The sequence below is a fragment of the Nothoprocta perdicaria genome, unplaced genomic scaffold (assembly GCF_003342845.1).
Source record: "Nothoprocta perdicaria isolate Ctin4 unplaced genomic scaffold, notPer1 scaffold_11, whole genome shotgun sequence".
In the NCBI taxonomy this organism is placed as follows: Eukaryota; Metazoa; Chordata; class Aves; order Tinamiformes; family Tinamidae; genus Nothoprocta; species Nothoprocta perdicaria.
The window spans coordinates 1,771,668-1,788,215 of record NW_020454205.1 but is presented as its reverse complement, the minus strand read 5'-3'; the positions used below and the strand labels follow the sequence as shown (position 1 = coordinate 1,788,215).

The 16,548-nt window shown below is 47.5% G+C and overlaps 1 protein-coding gene across 1 annotated transcript in view; it reads left to right on the top strand.

Annotated features, from left to right (window-relative positions):
• The first annotated feature begins 40 nt into the window (after window positions 1-40).
• The window catches only part of ANKRD44 (ankyrin repeat domain 44), a 97,601-nt gene continuing 81,093 nt past the window's right edge, over window positions 41-16,548 (top strand). Inside the window, exon 1 of the mRNA XM_026047681.1 lies at window positions 41-51. The gene's annotated coding sequence lies outside the window, so the exon portion shown is untranslated. The remainder of the gene's footprint in view (window positions 52-16,548) is intronic.

The window sequence follows — 16,548 nt, the reverse complement described above, 5'->3', positions numbered from 1 at the left end:
CGCCCGCCCGCGGAGCCGCGCAGCATGGCGGTGCTCAAGCTGGCCGACCAGGTGGGCGATGCGCCGCGCGGCGAGGCCGCGGCCGCGGGCAGCAAACAGGGCCGCGCGTTCCCCGCTCCTCTCCTCCTCCGCGCGCCGCCTCGTTGTCCCCCCGCGGGCCCCGCCGCCCCGCTGTCAGCCCGTGCCTGCGCGCGGGGAGGCGGCGGTGCGCCGGCTTGCGCTGTGCTTGGTTTTTATTATTGCTGGGGGAAAACCCGCGGCGAGGCGGGCGCCGCTTCCCGCAGGCTCCGCGGGGCCCCCGGCAGCGGCGCCCGGGCCCCCGGCGGCCTCGGGCGGGCAGCGGCAGCGCGGGGGACATGCGGAGGCAGCGGCGGCCCCGAGGAGCCCAGCCGCCCCTCGGCGCCCTCCTCCTCGCCCCAGAGCCTTCCTCGGGCCGGGCCGGGGGTCGGCAGACGTCGGTGGTAACGGGCGGCGTTTCTGGACGCGGCGCCCGTGAGCGTGGCGGGTAACGCGCCTCGCGTGACGGGGTTCGCCTTAGCGCTTTGAGCGGGGTCTGCGTGCTCGAATATCAACTGCAGGCGTTGTTGTTAAAACTACGTGTGCTCTCCAACACCAAGATCGCGGCCTTTGGGCCCTCTTCTTATTTGTCCTCTCGTGATGCCCCTCAGGGCCGAGGGACGGGCCCCTTGCAGAGCTCTCTGCAGCGTGTCCCCCCTGCGCTGTGCTGCCCGCAGGGCCGAGGCGCAGCGTGAGCCGGGATGCGGCTCCCGTTGCCCGTCAAAGGATAATCAACCTCCTGTGGCGTCCCAGTTTCCTCGCCAGGTCTTCGTCCGTGTCAGAGAGGCCGCCGGAGCGATGGGTGCGCCTGAAGGTGGTGGATTCTGCTGGGACGCGGGGCCCGGTGGCTCCGCTGCTCCCCGCCGGCTCCAGTCCAGGTGGTGACACTCCGCAGAGCTCGGCTCTCGCACAGGGAGCGCTTCCTTGCTTGCAGCCGCGGTTTCTGTGGCACGTGCGTCCCCTGGATCCACGGTCCCCTCGGCTGGCGAGGAGAGGATTGTGCAAGGGAAGGCTAGAGAGCCTGGAGATAAAAGTTTAAATGTGCGTTTCTCCGGGCAAGTTTTATTTGCAGGTGCTTCTCAGACAACGGAGCTCGCTTCAAGGCTTTAGGATTCGTGATTTTGTTCGTGTAGGTGGCCTGAATTCATTTCCAAGTGATTGTAGTTGCTACCTCATCCGTTGCGTCCCAGGAAACCCTCTTAACCACAGGAAGTGACTTTCTGCCATCATTCATTTCTGAGTGAATTTCTTCCTTGCCTTTCTTTCTTTGGTCGCCACTGGTTTTGAATGAACAAATGCTAAACCAAGAGCAACCTAAAATAAAATGATAAAAAAACTAAATGCTTAGGATTGTAAGCTTTGTGAGTAGCAGTGTGTCAGTGCAGTTGTAAAGCTTTTAATATTCTAAATAGTCCAGCCATCATTATAAAAGTATAACAAAATACCTTCTAGACCTTAATACTTTTATGCATTTGTTCTATTTGGCCTCTATGTAGTGAATGTTGATTGCAGCAGGCGTGAGAATTGCTTTGGCCTCTAAGGATTGGCATTTTTAGTTATGTTCTAAAAATTATTGCTCTTTTGTTAATATTTTTGGCTTTGGTAAGTTTTAATGTTTTTTGAGAGTGTCATTGGATACGATAAAGGCTTTTGCATATAAACCAGAGTCCTGAATGAGCAGAGGTGAGTGCTTCAACAAGGGGGGAGCTTTAGACTTTCAGACGTGTTTCATTCATGAGCCTGTACAGAGGGACACGAGAAGGGGTTTCCGTGCCCCTCGCGGACACTGCTTGAGGAAACCTGCTTGCTTCAGTTCTTCATTTGCTCCTGTGCTCTGCGTTGCCGTTTCCTCCTCGCGAGGCTCCTTTCCCCTCCACCAGAATGGTCTCAGGGTGGACGCACCCCTCAGCTGCTTTTGGAGCATATAGGGCTGCGCTGTGGCTTGGGGAAGATGTGGTTTTATTTTCCAGGCTCTCCCCTGGGCAGCTGGAGCATGGAGGGTGCTTCCCACCAGCTGTCCGCGCTTCTTTGCATGCCGTATTTTCAGGAACTTGCCTTTGCCCTGGGTTTGTGTGTTTGCCTTCTGCTGACTCTGAAGGGCAGGTTTATTAGTTGAAGTTTTTGCAAGCTTTAAATGGTGCAGAAGCGTCGGTGGAGATCTAGGCAGTGCGCTACTGAGAGGATAAAATCCCATGCCGTATTTCTCTCGCTTGTGGAAGTTCACCTGCCTTTTTGAAAACTATTTTGCAAGAAACGAATTTCTGTGGGCGCCGCGTCTCGTTTCCGCGCTCGCCCTACCCATTGAGGCCCTTCCTGGCGGCTGCCCTGGTAGTTACGGACTTGCCCCTGTGTCGGAAGCGGGTGCAGTCCCTTGCGAAGCGCCCTTGTGTCCTGCGCTGTTGGGGACAGGGACACTTGTGCCCCTCGTTGTGGCCGGGTGGGCGCCTGCCGGGCCCGGCCGCCCCGCAGAGACATCCTGTTTGCTGCTGTCTTTCGGCAGCTGATGCAAGCTCTTCTGCGCCTGATTGCTGATTGTAGTTACACGTGTTTACATGGAGATGCGTCCTGCTGCCTTGGGAAGGCGCTGAGAACGGTTTCTGTAAACAAAAACAGTGCAAGAAGTTGCAGAAGGGTAAAGCCTCTGTAGTTGTGTTTTCGGAGCTGTGTCACATAGCGCCTTTACTCCCTAGGTGCTGAAGCCAATGGAAAGCTGCTTGTAGGCTTGAGGCAGGTGCAGGCTCTGGGTGGTCTTGACCAAATACCAGATTTTCTGTGACTTCAGTGCCACTAACTCTGGCCTGTTTGGGCAAAACAACAGAAATATGTCTAGGTTGCCCCTATAAACACACATAAGCACGCACAGGGTAATGAAGCCCAGGGAAGCTGTTAGTGTGTGCACCTAGGCCACTATTAAGTTGAAAACCTCATCCTGTCTCCTGGTATTTTGCTTGTTGTTGATTGCTACGAGTAATGTAGTGTGACTGGAACTGAAAGGACGATTTCTTTCTCTCCCTCCTTCTCCGCAACATTTCCTGTGTTTGACAGGTCTCCGCTGACCATCAGTTTCATTTTGATTATGGTCACAGAGAACCACTGTTACACAGATGTTTAAAAATTTTAAACAGATGTTAAAAATCATGAAAATTGGCAGGGCAAAGGCTGGACTCACAACTGAATAGACTTAAGAACAAAATGAGCACAACAGTAACAAATCTCCTCCTAACAAAACTGATAAAACTGATTAAATTTCCAAATGTTGACCTTTCCTTATTTGAAAATCGTTCAGTTGACAAGATTATTTTTCTGCATCTTACTTGGGCGGGTGGAGTTACTTGAGATGTGGTTCCTGAACTTGTATAAACCAGGGGTAATGAACCTGTGTCTTACAGCCCCGTTCTGCTGGGTGGTTAATTTTGTGTGGCAGGAGGTCCCTTGATTCCTCCCCTCCTCGCACTGTTGCTGGGTGGTACTGGGGTGTCTGTTAATGGGCACCCAGCTGACTGTGAAGGGGCTCTTTGACCCACAGCAAGGAAGAGATAATCCGTCCAGGTGCGAAAAACGTAGCCAGAACCCAACAGTAACGCTTGTGAAGGATGAACTTGCATGTGTGTTTATCCCTTCATTCTTGTGAAATAGGAAAAAAAAAAAAAAGACAAGAAATAAAAGGAGGAAAAAACCTGCACCGTGGCAGGCATTGCTTCTTAGAGCCACGATGGGCCTTGGCGTGGCATGTTGCAAGGTAAGGGTCCATGCATTTTTAGAGGATTTTTTAAATAATATTTTTAAAAATAATGTACTGTCATTTCTTGCCTTGTTCATAGCAGCTGGATTGACTGTCCCTGATGTGGATGGCAGCTGGGAGCTGGCACATGTCCTCACCTGGTCCTGGTCCGGGCAGGAAAAAAAGTAGTTCAGAGCGCTCAAAGTGAGCGAGATGCAGATTTCAAAAGAAAATTTCATGCTTTTTTTGGTCATGGTTTAGGCAGCAAGTATCACTTTTTTGTCCAGCCAGCTTGTTTGAGAGTAAGCAAGATACACTTCAATCCAGAGGGTGTTTTCAGAGGCCTTTAGTATGCTCAAATATTTCATAAATTGTTCTTTAAGTGAGAAATCCTGCAGAGGTTTTACTGTCTTGTAATATTTTAAGCGTTTTGTAGTGGTTGCACTTGAATTCCCAGACTATTTTTGAGGATATACATGTGCACACACACATCATGTTAGGATATTAGAGTTGCCTGGCTTGCAGATGGCATCCAGTAAAATGTGTCCCACGTATGCACTCGAGGCGAGGTATTTTATGCTGACCTGAGGTGTGGCATCCTCCTGCTCACTTTTTCAAGGAAGGTGTTGGTGGTTGTGACTCCATTTAATAGGGAAACACATCCCGGGCACTCCTCCTTCCGCAAGGATTCGTCTTATCGGGATGGTGTGGATGCTTTTATGGAGATATTTATCAAGGCTTCTCCCCAAGGCAGGTTCTCCTCAACACCTGCGTGGATGCTGCAGGTCAGGGGCTGTCCGGGGGGATATCCCCAAAAATAAGCACAGGGCAACTTGGGGGTTTGTTTTTGGAAGCACCCGTTCCAACGGGCTGGGAATGTCACTAAGGCCACTGTGCGCCTGCAGGAGCCAGACCATCCACACACAATGTTTTGTTGTGTTTTTTTCCCTCTATGCCCTCCGACATCTATGTTTAAGCCTTATGCCTCAGCGCAAAAACGTTGCATTTTGAGCTGTGTTTTTAAATTAGTATATTTTTTTTCCCCTCTAACATTTGTCGCCTATTTTTTATTAGCTGCAAGGCACGGACTGTAAAGTTCCCACAGCTGTTGGTTGTGGCTTAAAATATGTTTTAACTGCTGCACTTGAAACATGTTGTGACTTGTAGGAGCCCTTCAGCTTGGTGGAGGGTGGGAATAGGAATTTCAAAGCGTTACAAAATTACATTGGAAGGGGGGAAATGTATTTTGCAGTTTTAGCCAGGGGTTTGAGGTCATTATTGAAGTCTGTAGGGAGTTGGTCAACAAATTGCAGTACTTAGTTGCGGCTCGGTAATTGTGGCACGCTAAAAAAATCCTTGCTTTTTGATGATGGGTATTTGCATGCATTTTCCTTTTTTTTTTGGGAAAAAAAGAGTCTACTGGCTGCAGATGTACAGCTAAAAACGGCGGCCGATGAATCAGTTTCTGCCATGCAGTGCTCGATATGCTAGCTGAGCATAAGCTTGCCTGGTGGATGTTTGCACGATGCATTATGAGCTCGTTTTGTGTACAGACCTGCGTTTTTGTGCTGGAATGGCTTGTAGCAGCTTGGGTTTGGACTTTGAAAAGAAGTCCTTGGACTTCTTTTTTAAAGCCTCCACTTCCTCTCTGCAGCCGCGCGCTGCTGCGTCTGTGTGGGGAAGTGAGCAAACCCGCAACGGAGCAGCCTCAACTGTTGTACCTGGCTACATCCGTTGAGAGCTAAAGCTTTTACTTTATTTTTATTTTCTTATTTTATTGTGGGTTTTTTTTTTACATAAGAAGCTGTATATTGCCTTCTGATGAGGAACATTTGTTCACTGTGTGTTTGGAGGCTCCAAGAACCCCGTTTTGGTATCTTCCATGACATGGAAAGTCTCTAGATCATTGTTAATGGCAAGTAACTTGGTATTTGAGCATTGCCATTTCTGTTCTGCCGTATTTTGTGGTCTCATTGTGTGATCTGGCTTTTTTCTTCCTCCAGCTTTTGTAATTTGGCAGACCTCTTGCTTGATCAAATATCTTTGTGAAATCCATGCAAAGCCTTTACATAGTAATCGTTTGGTACAGATAACTATGCCGATATTTTTAACTGATGTCTGAGTAAACAAAATATAACCAGCGGTAGAGACTATGTGGTTTGAAGAAATTTAATAGTAAAAATGTATAATAAAGTATTGCTATCCTTTTGAGCAACCTTTGTGGCTTGGGCAATTTATCAGCCAAAGAGAAAACAGAAGCACTATTAGAAACATAAGCTTTCACATTTGAAATCTGATCAAATCCTGTCTGGGACTGGAAACTAGTGTGCACATTAGTCAGCTTTTCTATACGATGCTAATAATATGGGCAGGATCGTTCTGGTGGAGATCACAACCCGTTTTATCATAACATCATTTTAGCATTACAGGCTTCCACTTTGACGTTGTGGTCTCCTTATGCTTCCAAAGCCAAGCGAACTTTCAGGTTGCCTCCTGGAGGGTTGTGCTTGTCCTGACGTTGACTCCAAGGTGCTTTTGCAGGAACACGTGGCTTCCACGGAGGAGGACGAGCTGCATCCTGGGCTGCACAAGGAGGCCGTGTCCGCAGGTCACCACGGGGCTCTCCCTGCCCGTGCCGGCCGGTGCCGCAGGTCTTGCCATGACAAAACCTGGTGGTTAAGGACACAGAAGCCTGTGATATTATCTGCAAAAACAGGGATTTGCTCAGTGCTTTCATTAGTTAGGAACATGCCGTGGGTGAAAAATGAGGGAACAAAGGCCTAAAATACCCCGTATTGTCTTTGTGCTTCCAGCCGCTTTTTAATGTGCTTGCCAGCGCTGCACGCAGCAGTTATCTCCAATTTAAAATCAAGAGGGGGGCTCATTTAGTTATTGACTCCAGGAAAGTTTCCAAAATGCTCTATCAACAAAGTACAGTAAGCTGGATTTGGTAACCATTGCTTGTGCTTGAGCAGAATAATGCTTATAGGAGCGATCCTGCTGCATCCCGGTAAGGGTGTACAGAAGCCAAGGCGAGACAATTTCTTTAGTTTAATGTACACAAGCCTGGATCCCTTTGAGAGAATCACAGCAGTGCCCTCCCTCTCTACCTGAATGATGTTTTAATGCCCTTTGCTCTGTGGGCTGATGCCCGTATTATGATGGGATGAGATCGGAAATTGTGGCATGCATTTTTATAGCTCAGCATTAAATTCTTCAAACATAACTTCTTTGGGTATTTGTTCTGCAATGTGTAAAATCGGTCAGTGTGCCAGGTACCATCATTTAGGATGTAGCTGGTTACAGTGAGCCTTGCTGGTGTCCTCTTCCTTGAGGCGTAGGCAGAGTTCACCTTAATCAGGGTTTGCAAACCCCAGGTTTTTCAGGTTCCTGGGTGAAACTTCAACGTCCTGCACGGCTTCTGATGTCTGCACCGTGCCCTCCAAGGCAGCTGTGTGACTAGCAGGGCGCCGTCGGAAGGGGAGACACAGACGACAGCAAACCATGAACAAGCCGCGTGATCTGTAGCCCTTTCTGTTCCTCCTGTGGTGGCTGAGGGCTGCTCCAGACCGCTGTCTACAAAGCTCCGTGTGACTCCTGGTAGAGGAGCCTTTGCAGACACCTGGTCTCCAGCACTTTAAGAGAGGCCTTTAAAGGCTCGCAGCTTTGGAGATAGTTTTCTAGGAATTCTTCAGCTGACTGCAGGATGAAAAATCAAAAGGCAGGCGTGGTTCAGTCCCTCAGTCTGTACTCCTCTATATCCTGCCTCCAAAAAACACTGCCCCGGAGCAGCCTTTCATCAACAGCGGGTTTGCGGTTGCCTCCCCAATGAAAACTACGACTTTGAACCAAAAAGCTGTAGAATTGCCTTGCGTGTTACCTGGCCCTGTGAGCCAGGGCCTGGGTCTGTGGGGTTGAGTTACGTTGCTGCCTGCTGGGAGCATCCCACAGAAGTGTTGTGTATAATATAAGCTGTGCTCCAGCTCTGTGGATGCAATAGTGCTGTGTTGCAGAAAGAATGCTTGTTTCATTCCTCACGCTGCTTCTCCTGGTTTATTCTGTTTCCTTTGAAACAGCAGGCTTGGAAAGGAAAAGGACTGGGTTTCTGGCTACGTTGGGTAAAGTATTCGGATAATATATTAAGCAAATCTTAAATACATGCAGCTATGATGTGAAGTCAGTGGATGTTTTGCCAAAAGGCAGTTCTCTCCCTAACAGTTGGTTTGTTGACGCTTTGCTGCATCCCTCTGTGCACTGTGCATTCCCCAAAGACTTGTGCTCGTCCCTGGAGTTCACTGCCCAGCAAACAGCATTGACACAAAAGCTACCTCTCTGCTCAAGTCCACCTTAAACTCGCTTTAAAGCTGGCCGGACCTCACTTAAGCTGCTCGGGCTGCTGGTTTTGAAGCAAACTCCGGTTTATGTTGAGCACAGGCCCTTGGAGCGCAGCTAACCGTGCGTGGAAGGGGCTGTGCTGCACGAGGGAGGCTGTGGAGGCCGCGGCAGGAGGCTGCCCGGGTCTTGGCAGGGTCTGGCTGAAGCAGGGGACGTGGCCTCGCTGCTGGCAAGGCCCAGCACCCATGGGAAGCAGTTTCTTTCCCAGTCCTTGGTGACTTCAGGGCTAGGGGAGCAGCACGTTGCAGCCTTGTCATTTCTGTGTCTCACAGTCAGGATCCGCTCTGCAATCCCTTTCCATAAACAGGGGCTAACCCTGGATTTAAGGATCTCCAAGGGGACACAAAGGAGGTCAAGTGTCTTTTCAGTCTTTGTTGTTGCTCCAAGTAGGCCCTTTTCTGTTAGCTGATCTCAGCTGTGCTTGGAAATGAACTGGAACAGCTACTCCAAAGTAACTATTTTGGATGGATATTTTGGTATGCTACTCATATTCTTGTTTTAAAAAAAGAAAAAAGTATTTTGTTAGTCTGTTTTAATGCCTTTTGGAAGTAGAATAACTACTGCCTATATTATTCTGCAGTAACTATTTTAGTAAACGTTTAAGTGTAGTAGAAAAAGTCTAATAAAAAGAACAAAGACAAACTTTTCCCCCTGATTTAGAAGAGGATGTTCCTGCTAAGATATTAAAAATAGTCCTGTTCGCTCGGGTGTTTAGAAAAGAACATAGCAGTGGTAAGCTTTATGGGGCCAGACTTGAAATATTTCATATTCATTAGCAAACAAGTACCAATTAATTTTTCATTATGATGCTTGGGGAATAGACTGCGAGGAATGGTATTTAGCCATGGCTGTTTGGCAATTATGACCTTGTATATAATAACAGACTCGATAAATTCTTGATGCGAGAGCACACCATTAATCAGCGCAGAGTTAATTAACGGGGATGCTTAGGCGGGCGGCAGCGCCTACGAGTCTCTGGATTTCAGCAGCGCTGCAGGCTGAGAAATATTTGCCTTGTCTGAGGCAGGAAGAGAGGCCTATTCACATTCCCACGGAGTTTCCCTCAAAAGCGATGCTAAAGAGGGAGCTCGGGACTCCCTGCAGCACTGAGGCACCCTTGTTTCTGTTGGGAGCACCAGCCTCTTAGTCACTTAAATGCTTCTTCGGCTGTAATTTTTTGTCTGGATTGTTTTATTGTTGGCTTGCTGTGAATATTAATAGGAGGGGTGGATTGCTAACCCAGACCTGTGCATTTTTAATCCCTGGCTTGTCTGTATTCTTTAGAAGCGGCATCCTTTAGAGCCGCTTTCGTGATTGCAGGTGCTGCAGAAGGTACCGCGGAAGCCCTGGGACGTCTGAGTCCCTGGGGGGCCTTGAGCTCTGCTGCAAGGAGAGAGAGCAGCTCGGTCCTGCATGTGCAGCTCCCCACGTCAGAAACCTTCACATCCCCGTTCAGCCTCAAAAGGACCATTTGACCTAAACCTATAGTACAGGCTCTCTCTTTTTGTCCCTCCAGGAAGCGCAGTTAAAGGTAACCCTTCCTTCCCCTACCCCAGGCTGTTAGTATTAGCTACAATGTCTGCTTTTATTGGTAAAAACTTTTCCAGTGAGGGCTAGGACAAATCAAAGATTTAAATATTTCTCTTGTATAGTGGTCATTTGCCTTGAGCGTCGAAGGAAGCATTTTATTTGCCTCCTTCATCAACAGAGACCAACGTTTTCCCCGTCTTGGCTTCCTTTACGGCCTTGGTGCCTTTGGGAGGCCCTTGGTGGCTCTGCAACAATGAGCCCCTTGTAGGCGCCGGCAGCGGGCACGGAGGGAGAGGAAGGCAAGAAGCTCTTGTTTGAGATGTCAGCGTGGCAAGCCAGGATTCGGCTCATCTCTGCCCCCGCACAAATGAGCCCTTTCTGCCTCAGCTGCACAGCTTCTGTACTCGGTACAAAGAGAGGCAATAACTCTAAAATGATGGAAAAACAACTTCCCGCAATGGGGGGAACAGCAGCACCTCTTGCTATTAACCCCCAGATGCAGCTGGAGGCTGCATCCCGGCGTTCTCCGCTTTCCGCTCCCCATCCAGCCTCCTCGTGGGCGGCTCGGCGCGGTTCTCACCGGCTTCATAGGCAGCAGGGTTCAGGAAAGGCGCTTCAGTGGCGCTCGTAACTTTCTCAAATTGTGCCTCTTCTGCCTGGTTCGACATGAGTCACGGGGGAGCAAAGCCGGCACCCTGGGAGCAGATGTGAACAGACCACAGTGTTTTGGGCTAACGTTAATGACAGTTGTTTTGTTTTGGACTGCCTCTCCAATATACATTTAAACATGTGTAGTATATAGCGCATATAGCAGCCCTTAGTGTGTAGCTTTGAGATGTCTGGATTGCCCCAGCTGTAATTGTCTTTGGACCACGTTTGTTCCCTGGGCTGGGGGGTCCTGTCTCTCTTGCCCACAGGCCAATGTGCCCTGTTCTTCCTCCGCAGAGCCTCAGGGAACATGGCCGGTGCTGTCCCGAACTGGTGTCCCAGAGGACTTTTAACTGTTGGGCTTTACTCCTTCATTTTTCCCCCTCTGTCCAATTAGTGCAGCCTCTTTTCCCTTCTCGGCAGCGCGATGGGGTCTGTGGTGCAGTGGCCTTGGAGGAGAGGCAGCAGCTGCAACTTCCTCGGCCCTTCCTCCTTTCCTTCCTAGCTCTCACTAGAAATTCCTTGCGTTGCCATCTAGGCTTTATCATCCCTTTCATTCTTGATTTTTGCAAGAACTTGGATCGTTTTCTCCTCGTAATAGCTAAAGGCAGGAGCTGGTGGCAGCCAGAACAAGGGGCATAAGTTTTCAAATGGTTTTAGGGATGATATGTCCTTTGTGGTTCATCGTTTCACATGTTTCTGAGCATCCTGAATAGATTCTCTTAAAATAGGTTATTTTGGGCCTTATAAACACCCAGTACCTTTTCTCTTTGCCTTGAACAGGATAAGTGTTTTTATAAATATATTTAGAAGCTGAAGACAATTAATATTCAAGATCCTTTAAGTAGTGTGGGAGGTGTGCAAATAATGCATAAAATCAGAAGAAGCTGAAAAGTTAAAATATAAGATAGCCATGTCAATGTGAACCTTTTAACTGTTTTTTTTTTTTTTTTTGGGGAGATTAGGAAGGATGGAGGGAAATAGAGGCCTAGAGACAGACAGACGTTTCATGCCCCCCTTCCCTTTTTCTTTCTTTATTTTTTGAAGGGAGAAACAAGCCATGAGATAACTCCATTTACTCCCAGCCTTGTGAACTATACAAAACAAATTGCTGAGCCACATATTTATAAGCTTCTAGGGAACACTAAGGTAATTAAAAGAAATACATAAAAGCATAGAAACAAATGTTAATACTAACAAAGGGCCTGTATCTTTTACTTACAAGAAGAAAGAATCTCTTTCTTCTTGAAGAGATTCATTTTTGGCACCATAATGCCATTTCTTGTAGTCTGCTCGTGCTTTTGAAGCTTGAATTACAGTCAGCTGCCTCCTTGACTCCCCTGCAGACTTGTTCCCTGCATTTAATGGTATTCAGCCTTTTTATAGTATAAGGAAAGAGGTTTTGCTCTTCACCAGGATAATGCCAGTGCGTGGCTCTGCCTAAAGAGCTGCCCGTGCTCTTGGGGCAGGTTTTGCAGGTGCAGGGTGTAAGGGGAGGCCTGGAGGGGACACGAGGCCACGTGTGGAGCCGCACACGTTGTCCTCAGAAGTCCCTGGCGTGTCGGGCTCTGGACTTTGCAGAAGTCTCTGCTGCCGATTTCCTGCTCTGTTCGGGGCAGGGGACTTTCTGTGCACTCTTTTAGAAACCAACGCCAGCCAAACCAGCCCTGTGAAGATCCTGAACTGGCGGTAGCTGCTGCAGCTATGGGGGGAATAATGAGGAACAGCAACTGCTCCGTTTGTTCCTCCTGAAAGTCTGACGAGATAGACCGGCACCTGGGCCATTATTTTTGCTGTTCCTCAATTGAGGAGGTGATAAAAGAACCCTCTTTGCCTTGTGCACCCCTTTTCCACAGCTGCTTTGTTTTATTTGCAGAGCCTCAGGAGGGTGAAGGGTGCTCCTCCCGTTCCGTGGGTGCAAGAGCTTCTCTTGAGCAGAACTGCTGCAGTCTCCCTCAGTGGGGCAGGAAGAAAGGAGCGTTCGGTATGAATGGAAATTACAGGATTTTGTTGCCAAGGCAAGCAGTTCCAGCGCGCACAAAAAATACACTATTGTCTAATTTCATGAAAGCTGTAAAACGAGGGGAAAATAATTGCAAGCCCGAACTATTCCTGTAACTATGTAAAGAATTTAACTGTCTGAAGCTACTTGTCAGTCTAAGGTAGCAATGGCTGCCTTGTACTGCTTCTTCTATCCAGAAGCATTTTTAATCCTTAAATGGTGCAATGTGGTTGCTTTCTTGCATGCCAGCACAAGTATTTCCAGTGGGTTGCAGGATGAATGAATGGAAAGGAGAAAAGAAACTGCAGTGATGTTTTTTGATCACAGTTTCTTTTTCTTCTGGTGGCTACTGATCACATTGGTGCTTCCCTTGCTTGTATGAATTTGAAAGCTTTTGGGGGGGTGTGCGGGGGAAATATTTCTTGTTCTTTTTAGCTTTATAATACTGAGGGCAAAGTGCCTTCTGATACAGAAATCCTGTGTGATAAGGCAAGTGTTCTCTATGACTGATGCCAGTTGGTTCTTTAAAGTACGTGCTCTGAAACCGCATTGTAAACATTGCTTTTACTATAACAGGCTGCCTTGGTCCCAGCTGTGTTCTTGTTGATCCATTTTCCATTCCTAGTAAATTTTGAATGAACCTATGGAGGGATTTGTTCCAAATACAGGGAAGCCTCCTGGGAGATGGTGGGCAGTAGGCATTTGCAAGATTGCCGTGCTTTCCTTCCCTTGTCAAACTTTCTGTCTTGCTTCCTTTTTAACCCGTAAAAAGACCATCACTGCAATTCTTATTTTCATTTGTTCACCCCTTCTGAATTTTCAGTTGACTTCTTTTTCTTCTCTAGTCTTTTGAAATTCTGTCCTGGTTTTTGCTCCCTCAGCTGTGGTTTTTGCTTGACTCCTGCTCCTCAGCAGCAGGAGTTCCCTGCAAGGAGAGGAGCTGCTGGGACCAAGAGGAGTCTCTGGAAAATGTATCTTAAAAAATAGCACCCAGATGGGAGGCCTGGCGAAGCAAACTCAGGTATTTCTCATTAACAAAGGAGTGTTGCTTTGTGCACGTGTTTGAGACAGTGGCGATTTTACACCAAAGTAGCCTGTGAACGTTGAACCTTATGTTGAATTGGTTTCAGCTAGGAAACATGAGGAACTTTACGGTCAAGAAAAGTGATTCTCTTCTGTGTGGTCACTTTTCTTCTTGGAAAGTCGTTCTCTCCCGTGTGGTCATAAAATGCCGTGCCTCATAGTTTATATTCTCTTTGATTTTGAACCATCTGTTGCTAAAATAGGTGTGTGAAGTTGTTTTTCATGGAGCGAGGAGGCATCTCTGGTTATAGTCACAGTATTTCTGGTGTGTGGCTCTGTAAAGCTTATGCTTAAAACAGCAGTAAGATGACATGCTGACTCTAAAATGTAAGAATTGTTATTGGATGCTTGGGAATGTGGCCAATGTACAGGTATAAAGTAAAAATCCAACTCCCAAGTACAGTAATAAAAAATAAGACAGTATGCTTTTATTTTTGGGGAAAAAAAAGGGGCAAATGTGATTTTGCAGGCTGTATGCTATGAAATTGTTTATAAATCATTCTTTATTCCGCATGTCTGTCTGCCTGTGGGGACTGTACATTGGCAAATCTGTGGCGTGCTAAAAGGGTGATAAGCTTGTGGTTTCTCTTAACTCATGGTAACGCTTTATGTGAGTCTCTCCATCGGTACAAGCTCAATCTCCATCAGCAGAGTAAAACATGCCAAAAACATATTGGTAATGTGGTGCTCAGGCCTCTTGAATATGGACTACAGGACAGCTTGCGATGTTATTTTACTAATCCAGGAAAGATGCCCGTTAAAAGGTCGCTTGCTCCTGTACAGATGTTGGACGGGGTTGAACTCTGAGACGTGGGGAGGCAGAACTCAGGAGCTAGCAGAGCATATGACACCTTTTTGTGAAGGCACCGGTGTCTGTGAGGAGCTTGGAGCCAGCGGAGGTCGTGGGCTCTGCTGCTCCCCTGTGCTGTTCAGCTGCAATATGCTCGTGTGGTATGTGCACGTTCAGGCCAGCATTAGAAATGCATTTATCTGCATATACTGCTGTGTAATGGGAATCCACAAAGTTGTATTTGGAATCCTGCAAGATGATCCATAATTCCCAGTTTTTGTTCTTAATTTGGGCATTAAACTACTGGAGTTATTATTATTGCTATTCCTATTATTGCAAATTTGAAAGAATTTGCTGTTCTCTCTCTCCAGATTCATTTCTGTGCTCCTAGAAATAACTCTTAACCCTTAAGCCTGCATGAAAACAGCACACACAGGTCTGCTCCCAACTTCTGTTTCAAGTTACATGTATTGTAAATTATTTAGATTAAGCACGTATCTTGGCTGGAGCGGGGTGGCTCCAGCTGCCGCTGGCGTGCGGTGCGTCCGCAGGAGCCCTCGTGAAGGGTGGCTGCCCAGACCGTCACCCCCTGAAATCACCAAGGTGGGGTCATTTTGGGGACAAATGAGAGGAAAAGTTTTGCTTGGTGAGTAACGCGCGTGCCCTGGGGGACTGTGGGCAGATTTGTGTGTCCTACAAGCGTTTTGCTGCCTGTGCCTTGCTGACTTCCACGGTGATGCCGTGGCTGTAATCACCGTGCCCCACATCTCCCTACCGCTGTCTTCTCCATTGCAGGAAGGAGAAAACTAGAAGTCTGATCGTGAGCTTTCCTTTGTGGTTTGGTCAGTCCGACCGGCAGCTGCAGAAGTGCAGTCTGCAGCTCCAATGTGTTTTGGGGTGTTCCATGTGAAATATATTTTTACTTGGTGATTTTGTCTAAGGACTTTCTGGGGTGACAGAGTTGTGTGTTTCTAAATAAGTAGCTTCTTGGGATGAATTTCTTGCTTTCTGGCCTAACCTCTTCTGTGGTGTTTTGCACTGTTGCTGGTTTCGTCCCTGGTGATATGTGTACAGTCATCTGGACCCGTTACTTTAAAATGCTGGTGGATAATTTTGCTCTGGTGCCAGGGTATTTGTCAGTGGTCACAAAAAAAAGCCGGTCATTTCTGAAATTAAAGACATTAGGAAGAGGCTACGCTTGTCCTCCTGGGCACCAAGCTAAAAGCAGGGACTGTGTGATGATAGCCCCTAGTTTAATTTGTTGATATGACTAAGTTGAGGTAACTTTTTCATGTCAGACTTGACCTTCAAGGCCTTGTCTCAATTCTTTGAGGATGAATTTATTTATCTGTCTATCTAAAGGGTGGCACATGTGATGCAACTGCCAAGTAATTAGTTATTAACAGTCCTATTTTAGATGCTAAAGAACTTTTTAATGAAAATTTTCAGTAAAATATGTCTCCCTGCTTAGATAAACTGCCAAGTTAAATGCATCTCTGTTCTGTTGCGTGCAAAATACACAGCGATTTGCTGCAGTTAAGGCAACAAAATCTCTGAGGGTATTCTGCATCTCAGTGTGCTATTTTGCATGCATAAGGGTTTTTTCCCAGCATCACTTCTAGCATTCAGATCTCAGCAGTCTGTGAAGGCAGAGCTAAGTGAATATTGCTGCTGCAGGAGCATTATCTAATTTTCTGGGAGGAGCGTTGGTAATGCAATAACCCTGGCGGGCTTTTGGTCGCCTCCGTTCAGCTCGCAGGGCTGTTGGTGAAGCGTTGACTTGCTGCGCTGCTGTGTCGTATAAGGAAACCTGCTTGATGCAGTGAGAGTCGCTTGCTCTTCTGGATGGACAGGTCCTGGCTAATTCCTACTCAGCAGATGTAGGAAAGGCAGAATCAAGGGACCTTCTGAGGGAATGGGCTGGTTCATAAAAATCCCTCTCTTGGCCTGACAGCTTCCTTTTTGCGGAGGCTCTGCACTGTTATCATACAGATAGATGTGCTGGTGTATTTTTGATTTGGGTAACTGAACATTCATAGACTCTTGTCTATATGAACTTCAATAAATGCAGTGCCAGATGCAGACAGAGGAGCAGTAATGTAAGCAGAAGGAGCCCAACTCTTGGAGTTTTCTGATGCAGTCCTCCTCTGCAGCCCTCTGCAAGTCTTTGCTCTGCTTTTTTGTGGTTGCAACAGACACAAGACTAACATGAGGGTGTTCTGGAACCAGGACATGAAGAGAAACCCTCGGAGAGGTGTTTCCAGCCCCGTGGCAGAGGTGGCCTGTGAGACTGGGGAATCAACCAGAGCTTTACATGTTGGA